The sequence below is a fragment of the Nicotiana sylvestris genome, chromosome 2 (genome assembly GCF_000393655.2).
Source record: "Nicotiana sylvestris chromosome 2, ASM39365v2, whole genome shotgun sequence".
In the NCBI taxonomy this organism is placed as follows: Eukaryota; Viridiplantae; Streptophyta; class Magnoliopsida; order Solanales; family Solanaceae; genus Nicotiana; species Nicotiana sylvestris.
Window position 1 is genome coordinate 61,288,139 of NC_091058.1, and position 10,075 is coordinate 61,298,213.

Consider the following 10,075-nt stretch of genomic DNA (forward strand, 5'->3'; position numbering starts at 1 on the left):
CTAGGTTCGTAACCTGGGTATTTGTTCTAGAATGTGTACCCGAGCGGACAACTCGAGTCGAGGAGGGGGCTACGTACCGGGGACCCGCGAGATCGTCTGGATTTGTAACTTGTCCGGCCTCTTTCTTATTTCAGGGTGTGACACTAACAGAATAGGGAGTCTCAACCAGCAAGCACATCCCCGAAGGTGAGAAGAGAATGGTTTCGTAGCAGTTTATATACAGTTCATATAAAATCAAAGCGATAAAAGCTACATTTTGCACATTTAGGCCAAAACATGTAATAAGATCAAATAATAAATGAATCCAAATAATAACAATTATTCCAGGCTCGAATTCTTGAACCCTGAACTAGAGATTCTGGGTTATCTCCCCAGCAGAGTCGCCAGAGCTGTCACACCTCCTTTTTCACCTGGCACCCCGCAAAGGCGTAGGGGGAGTTTTTCCAATTAAAGGACAATCAAAACAAGATTTATTATTTAATTCAGAGTCGCCACTTGGGAGATTTATGGTGTCCCAAGTCACCGGTTGAATCCCGAATCAAGGAAAAGATTGACTCTGTATTACAGTCCGCGAACCAGAAATCCAGATAAGGAATTCTGTTAACCCGAGAGAAGGTGTTAGGCATTCCCGAGTTCCGTGGTTCTAGCACGGTCGCTCAACTGTCATATTTGGCTTGTTTATCTGATTTTAATACATGTTGAACCTATGTGCAATTTTTTTACTGTTTACCGCTTTTATTATTGTTATTTTTAACGAGAATTGCAACGTCATGAAAATACATCTCGAACACCCGTGGTTATTGACACATTTCAGCTCTGTTGAGATTTGGATTTGGGTCACATAAATGTGCACCCGAGTTTAAGAAAGTAAATTATTAAAGGCGCGCCTAAAGCGACTAGCGTATTATTATTTTCGGTAAGGCCGTGAAACTTTGCTAAACGGCTCATCCCGAAGTCTAAGTAATTTTACCAACACATATAGAGGGCCCCGCAGCTCGTGTATTTCGTTTGTCGAGGCTCGTCTCATTCATTATTTTTTTAAAAGGAATTTGCAACGTTGTGGAAATGCATCTCGAACCACGTCACAATCAATGTACCCATGATTAGCAACACATTTCGACTTCGTTGAGATTTGGATTTGGGTCACATAAATGTGCACCTGGGTTTAAGAAGGTAATGTTATTTAAAGTACGCGCCTAAAGAAACTAATGCGGTGTTATTTTGGGAAATGGACATGAAGTTCGCTAAGCGGCCGATCCCGAGTTCTAAGTAATTAATACATACATTTGTGAGGGCCGCGCAATTTGTAATTTATTCGGCGAGGCACGCCTCACTTATTTTTAAAATGGTAAGCCTAAAGCAACTATAATTTTGATATTTTTATTGTCTCTAAAGTTAGAAAATGTCTTAATTAATTTGTTTTAAGAGCCACTTCCCCATTTAAGAAAGAAACTTATAATTAATCCGCATCGGGCCTCCGAGGCCTACCCGTGGGACAGCCGACTTTCATCTCCAAATACAAGCACAACTTTCCTGATCGGTTAACTAATTAACAATGATTACAATTATTAGCTTAATAACACATTACCATTAATTTCCAATCTCGTTTTAACTATTGACAATGGCCTATTACTATCAGATTGAAAACATGTACCATAACATTATTATTACAACTAAAATATATTACTTGTCTAAACTACAACACTCACCAATGACAACATTGTCTAAAACTTACATAGATATTGTGAGCACGTGATTTTTGTTTACGCGACAATCACTCCAAAAGAAATCAATAATAATAACAAATGGTCTTGCTGTACAATTTTTGGAATTTACGTGACATTTTTGGTAGTTATTTGTGGTTTTGCCCATTCTTATTTAGTCTTATCAAACAAAAATACAAAAAATATGTCGTGTGTAATTAAACCATATTTCGGTTATTAAAAGGAAAATCATAAAATATGCAGATGTTATTCTATTTGTCGTCCTTGAGTGATTTTATTTTTTATTGAATATTAATGTGTGTGATAGTTGTTTAATAATTGTATAGTTTTGTTTTACAATTTAGGTGGGATTTTTTTAGAAATTAAAGAAGAAAAGAAAGGGGTTTTCGGATTGGGCCAGTTGGAACTAAATAAGAACATGCCCAAACCAAAATAACCCAGTCCAAATCCCCTTTTGCCCGGTCCAATTAAGCTGGCCACACGACCGCCAAACGATGTCGTTGTGTCACCTTCAATTTGGACCGTTAATCTCACTAGATTGACGGTCCAGATCACTCACCCATAACACCATACTCGACCCGTTATCCGGACCAACCCCGACCCCAATACTAAACCAAACGACACCGTTTGATTAACCCTTGGATCCAGGCCATTGATCTCGACTGATCTAACGGCCAAGATCAAACCATCCACCCCGTATATAAGACCTCATCTCGTACCCCGCCCCCTATCCAAGCACCCCTCCCTCATCTTCGTCTCCCTCACCAGACCCAAACCCCACGAAACCCTAGCGCCTCCCCCCTTTCCCCTCACCATAAACCCGGCGGCAAGGACGCCGGTGACCACCATCTTAACACCCTAGGACCACATCGACCCCCTGAACACAGATCCACTAGCCGTGGGTCTAGAATCTTCATTTGAAGATTCGAGCCAAACCCCAACCTACACCAAACCCCCCCCCCTCCCCCAAATCCATGCCAGGCACTCCCCTGACCTTCCTCATGACCAAACCAGGCTTGGTTTGGTCCGAATCCAACCAGGAAAACCTGAATCCCAAATCTACTTTAGGAACCCTAGAAGTCCTGAGTCCGATTTTTGTCCATTTGAACCAGAAGATTAGGGTCTAATGGACCTTAATCGAAGTGTTCTCAGTTGAGAACACTTCGATTAAAGTCCGTTCAACCCCAAGAAAGGTCGATTCAAATCCGAGACAGGGTCTTCTGATTTTTTCAAACCTTTAAGGTATTTCTGCTTTCCTTTTTCTTGTCAGTTCATTTTGTTGTTATAGTTAAATAACTGTTCACATGTGCCTAAATGTTAGTTGATTTGTTTTGTGTCGACTGTTCTATCCACCTTTCCAGGACCTCTGTATTTGGTCGAGTCTTTCTTTATTTACTGATCGTGTGTATGTGTGTAAACTATACAATCGACTGAAATTGAATTTGGTCGATTAATTAGTTTCCAGGGTAACCTTTGTTTGGTCAGTACAATTTGAATCACATGTTAATACTGTTGGATTCTGATCATTGGCTTCGATTGTATGTGTTGTGATTCGCGTAGTTGATTCTATATATGTCGTCAATTAGTTTCAGTTGGAATGATAGTAATTCGACTCATGCTATTTAATCTGATTTATTGAAGCATTGTGAATCAGCTTAGTTGTTTATTGTCACTGTGTATTAGTCTGTTAGCTAAATCAGAAAACATTTAACGATTGATTTATAGCTGCAGTCTAGGATAGGTCTCAGATTTTAGTTTAATTGATGGCATTGTCTACTCATTTTCGACCTTGGGCAGCATGTGCATTGTAGTATAATGGACAGCATGTGCTGTCAGGATATGCCCACACTGCCCATATTTGTTTAATTTAACAAAGACAGGCCACTTTAGCAGTAAAGAAAGGGCCCGTCAGGAGAATCTCATGGGAGGGGGCTTTATTTTAATTTGTTGAGTGGAAAGAACAGTAGGAGAACATGGGAGGGAATTGAGTTTGTCTAACAGGCTGTTGAATGGGCTGATGCTAGGCTATAAATAGAGAAGTTTTCCACTGGTTCAAGGAGATATAGAGACAGAAGCTAAAAACTAGGCAGAGAGTAGGGAGTTAAAAAGGGAGAGAGTTCTGAAAATCAAAGGGAGTTTCTGAAAATCAAAAAGAGTTCTGAAAAATCAGAAAGAAGGAAGACAGACATAGCACACATAGAGAAAGAGGGAACAAATAGAAAAACAGAGAGAGTTGAAGGAAGAACATATACACACAGACACAGAAACAGTTCTGAATTAGAAAGGAGAGGATTCAGAAATCAGGGAGGGAGATAGGGAAAGGAATTTCTGCTGTTTGATTGAAACTAAAAACTTTGCCTTTCCTCACCATTTTCCGTTTGGAAAATCAGCATTAATCTGCCATTTGTTCTGTCAAGCTTAGGGTCCTTCCTTGAGTGTTTGAAAAATCAGAAAACTGTTTCCTTTATAGTGGCAGGATTCACCTATTTCTGTCTATCTGAATGACATTGGTATCCCCTAGTCCTAACCGAGTCTGTTGAGTGTGATTGTTTGGTTACTGGGTATTGTTTCATTGGGTTGTTTCTGGTTTGTCCATCGGGGTTTGATTCTGCCATTCTTGTACTATTGCTTTGCTGCTGCCACTGCTGTTGTATTGGTTATTGGTTTTGCTAGTCTTGTTGCACTGCTGCTTTGCTGACTTCTTTTCTCTTCAATTGTAAACGTTTCCAGGTACACACTTCTGAAACTATGGTTTGATGTAAGCTTGAACTGGAAGTTGAGTTGAAATAAACAAAGAAACGAAACATCCACCTGTTTTTTTACAATATCTGTGTTTAAGATGTAGCAATAGGATAAAAATGATTCAATTAGTTCATATTTGTTTGGGCTCATGCTAATCGTATTCGTTTTGTGTAAATTGGGGCGTATTCGAACCAATGTGGACTGTTAAGTAGTATGTTGTTATACTGATAGACGTATACCATGTATTTAGCAATTTAGTTTAACTTAGCTGATACAGGCGGTATAACGCATAATCTAATAGGTATCAGTATGTACCATGTCGGACCTTTGGATTGTTTATGTTTGCTATGGCCCGGTTCAGTTCGCTTTTAAGAAATATGTATCTCACATAAATTTTCGTATTGTGTTAGTTAATACCAATTGTTTAGCAATATATGTCAACTCTCTTGTCTGAATTCTCTGTTTCAATGTAGGTCTAATAGTATAGATTAATGATTAATAGCATCGACTCACCACTTAAATGAAGCGGCTAGCAATTTTAGGGAATCGGTAGGCTTTACAGGTTTGGAAGTACGAATCAACGCTATAGGGTTAAGAGCTTTTATCTAAAAGGCATGAATCTAGCAAGACGGTTTAACGTTTAGATCTAATGAACTTTCGGATAAGCACTAAGAATTAAGGTTAATGTTATTTTGAGTAGTCGAAAATAATTGTTGGTCTATTCACATAATTATGCGAAGTCAACCTAGTTATAGGATAACTAATCTTCTTTGAATATATTATTTTGTCGATTATGTATTCACTTATAATTTCATATTTTAAGTAATATTCTTTTCTGTTAACATTCGTCCTAATCTAGTATGTAAAATGATGTGCTTGTAGCATGTAACTAAATAAGATCTTCCTTTTGCTCTCTCTTATTTTTAGAAACAAAACTAATGGAAATGTAGTCACTTTAGGATACCCTTAAAATAAATGAGATGAGCCTCGTTAAATAAAAAATGCACAAACCACGGGGCCCTCATAAATGTACATATTAAATACTTAGAATCCGGGATGGTCATTTAGCGAATTTCATGACCCTCCCCAAAAAATAACGTGATAGTCTCTTTAGGCGCATTTCAATAATGTTATTTTCTTAAATTCGGGTGCGCATTTATGTGATCCAACTTCAAATCTCAACGGAGTCGAAATATGTTAACAATTACGGGTGCATTGATTGTGACGTGGTTCGAGATGCATTTTCACGGCGTTGCAAGTCTATAAAAATAATAATAAAGCGGTTTAAACTCAATAAAAGCATATAAGTCACAACATGTATTTAAATCAGATATTTAGCCATTACGACAATTTAAGCGACCGTGCTAGAACCACGGGATTCGAGGGTGCCTAACACCTTCCCTCGGGTCAACAAAATTTCTTACTTAGAATTTCTGGTTCACAGACTTCATTTGGAAAGTCGAAATTTCCTCGATTTGGGATTCAAGATAAACCGGTGACTTGGGACACCAAAAGCCAAACTTTTCCCAAGTGGCGACTCTGAATTAAATAAATAATTCCATTTCGAATATTGTCACTTAAATTGGAAAAACTCCCTTGCGCGTTCTACCCTCCGGGGCGGGCGCGCAAAAAGGAGGTGTGACAGCTCTAGCGACTCCGCTGGGGATCAGAACCCAGAACGTTAGTTCAGGGTTCAGAATTCGAGCTTAGATAAATTGTTATATTTGGCTTTATCTGATTTTTACATGTTTGAGCCTAATGTGCTAAATGTTGCTTTTACCGCTTTGATATTATTTGACTGTATATATAAACTGTGTCGAACCCTTCTCTCTTCACCTCCGGGGATGTGCTTACTGGTTGAGACTCCCTATTGTGTTAGTGTCATACCCTAAAATAAAAAGAGACTCGGACAAGTTACGGAGCCGGATGGCCTTTTGGTTCCCGGTAAGTTGCCCCTCCTCGACTTGAGTTGTCCGCTCGGGTACACAGTCTAGAACACCGACTTAGGTTTTGAACGTAAAATAACATGACTTCATGTCGGATCCCTAGTAGGAACGCTTATTTGCATCCTGTTGCATTTGACATAGGGGACTCAACACAGGGGTTGGGTCCGTCTAGGACAAGCAACCTGAAATGAAAAGACCATCCTGCTGCATCCCGTTTGTTTTGCGCATTTATTTGCTTCAGTTCTGCATGCCGACCGGTTTCTAAAAAAAAAAGAAAATAGCCGCGTAGGGAGACAATTACTTATTTTTGGAAAATAAAACCAATGTCCAAGTAGTGTCAAAACCTCGCCGGAATTTTTAAAAAAAAATGAAAACAAAATTTGTCTTTTAGTTTTTTTTTATTAAAAAAACATATATATATATATATATATATATATATAAAAGAAATTTCCTTTTAATCACTTTCAAAATTAAAAAAAAGTATTTATTTAAAAGTAAAAAAAAGGGGGGGGGGAAATTCAAAGGAAAAAAATTTATTTATTTGGTAGTATCTCTTTTATAAATTCAGATTAATAGTCCAAATACTTCCTCAAAAAGATTCTTCTTTAGTTTTTATCTCTTTTCGAAAAATAATATAAAAAAATCCAGAAAAATATTCTTGCTTTTTCTTTTAAAGATTGTATTCAGAAGGGGTTTAATTGATTTACTCTATTCACGATTCACCGAACTACGCCGGTTTGATTCACACAGGGTGTGAGATACGTAGGCAACTCTCATCGGGTCCAACCTCCCATTTTGCAAAAAACGACCAGAAAAAAAAAATGACAAATGTTTCCACTTTTATAAAGAGTCGGATGATGCCGTTTTTGTAAACAATAGCCGAATGTTCCCAAGCGGGACGCCGGAAGGCTGACATTGCATAAACGACCATCTTTGGTCATCATTTTTGATCGGTTGATCCTCGCAGCCTTAAAGTCTTCGTTCTCAAAGTGCTAAAAGGCCGCATTTGAAAACCGAGTTCGTCATTTTGAAAAACAAATCTTAGAAAAGAACATAGATAGTTTTATTTTGAGTCTAATAAAAGTTTTTTCGTTAGCATAATCACCCTAATAAATGTGCAGGATGAGCAAGATACAAAACGAACCCTTTTCAATAATGACCAAGATCCCTTTTGAGTTGCGATTATGGTGGAATGACTTAGGCAAGGAGGGGCAAGACAAAGTAAAGAAGTATCTGAAAGATCTCCCGGATTTACTAGACATTCAGCCTCGGGGTGATATTATCAGATCATTGGTCACTTGCTGGGATTCAGCACACAATGTATTTCATTTCTCGGACTTTGAGCTCACCCCGACATTGGAAGAAATAGCGGGATACATAGGAGGTGATGAAGCTCCGTTAAGGTTCAAGTACTTGATTGCACCTAGGGCCGTCACGGTACACCGGTTTCTGGATTTCCTAAAAATACCCCGAACATTTCACCATCCAGATCTTGCCAAAGGTTTCTGCAGTCTCCACCTCATATATGCTAGATACGGCCACGTGGGCGGGTTCAATAAGCCAGACTTCAAACTATGCAGTAGAGGTAACCGACAAAAGTGGGACGATCACAGGCTGGTAGCTTTTATGACAGCTTTTTTGGGTCTTTTAGTGTTCCCAAGGAAAGACGGAAACATCGATCTAAAAGTAATTGCGGTCGTCAGTACCTTGCTCACCCAAGATAAAAGTACTCTGGCGCCTATGATTATGGCTGACATCTTCCGGGCTCTCACTGCTTGCCGAGCCAGGGGTGACTTTTTCGAATGATGTAACCTATTGTTGCAAATGTGGATGACCGATCATTTATGCCACCGCTCCCCGCTCTTGGGTTACGGTTCGCCCGAGAAAACTTGCATTGGAGAATTCTACACCAGAATCAAAGGGTTTAGTCTACACGAGGGAGTCACAGCTTGGACGTCATTTTTCCGAACTCTCACTGCCAACCAAATCTAGTGGACGCTCGGATGGTTGCATGTTGAGGAAACCATATACATGCCAGCAACCAGGCCCCACTTTCTGTTGATGGGACTTAAAAGCATCCAACCCTATGCACCGTATCGGGTTTTGAGGCAACTTGGGAGGTATCAAGTAGTGCCGAAAGATGAAGACTTGAGTACCCAAGTGATTGAAATCAGTCCGGACGGTCGTTTCCCCGAGGAAGAAGTTCGCCAAATCTGGAGTGAGTGCCAACACCTGACAGCAAACACTTGTGTGATGGATACGGCTAAAGGGGAAGTTGCCCCGGGGTATCACGCTTGGTTTAAAGGTGACATATCCTGAGAGAGACCAGCTAAAAGACCTCATCTCAAAGATTTCGTTGAGTCATCCCAAGAGCAATGGAACTGGTTAGCAAAAGAAAAGGGGTATCGGGCAGTGATCGGTGATTTGAAGCAACAGGTTGACAGTCTGAAATTCAATAACAATATGCAAATCGCTGCGGATTGAGGCGAAAATAATAGATTGGCCCAAGAAAATGAAGAACTTAGGGCCCAAATCCAGAAATTGAGATTGGCTCTTGATAAACAACCAAGGAGTCGATCAGACGAGCAGTTGATAAAAGGGCTGAAAAGTGAAGTCAGGGAATGGCGAGATGGTTTAGAAGAGTCTGAAAACGTCATGGCAGAGCTCAAGGTACAATGGGGTACAAGAGCAAATAAGCATCGCCGATACTTGAATCAATTGAAACGCGACCACGAGAAAACTGTTGCCAAAATGAAGAGAGAGATGGCTACACTTGAGGTTAAAGCAGTTAAGCAGGCCGAGGATTTCCAAATTGAGAGCAGATACTGTTACGACTTGTTGGCCCAAATGAAGGTAGAAGTGCGGCAACTGAAGAATCAGCATATGCAGGATTTTCAGGTTTTGAAAACGTGTAGTGATCAGATAAAACGCCTGCTCATAGAGAAGGAGCAAACCAGAGATAAGATCAGGACCATTGCCCACGCCATCATCAGACGGTGTCTACGGTGTGAAAACATGACTAGCATTACCGTTCTCTCGGCAGTGATGGGTTATGTCAAGCAGACCATGCATGAGCTGGAACAACTTGAAAGGGATCTCACACTTAGGACCGCGGCGAGGCCGAACGATGCCCCACGGGCGCCGGTTCTTAGAACCTTAATGTATTCATAGGTTGAGTCTGTCCGTCTTTTGCATCAAGGTGTATTTAGTCTGTTGAGTCTGTATTATTTTCAATGCTTGTTATTTTCCTTTTTCAAGAATGTTAGTTTGTAATAGATTGTTTAGTAATAAAATGTGTGCTTCTTTTACACTCATCTGTTTTGAACTACGTAATGATCTGATTCACACGGCATCGTGATACGTAGGCAATCCTCATCGGATCCGGTCACATTTTAACTGCAAATATTGAAAACAGTAATAAAAAAGAGAAAGAAAGAAAAAGAAAAAAAAAATATATATATATATAATAAAGGGGAAGCCTAAAAAGAAGCCGGAATGACGCACGCCTTCGTTGCAAACATGTAGGAATTTACTTAACTGTATAGGTGCACCACGCCCCAACGTGAGATTACCTATCTGTTATTTGTTTCGAACTAACCGTTTGTCTGCTGCTGAGTCTTCCAGGTTTTTAGAAAGGTGGTTGGTTTGGTGGAGGTCTGGCCT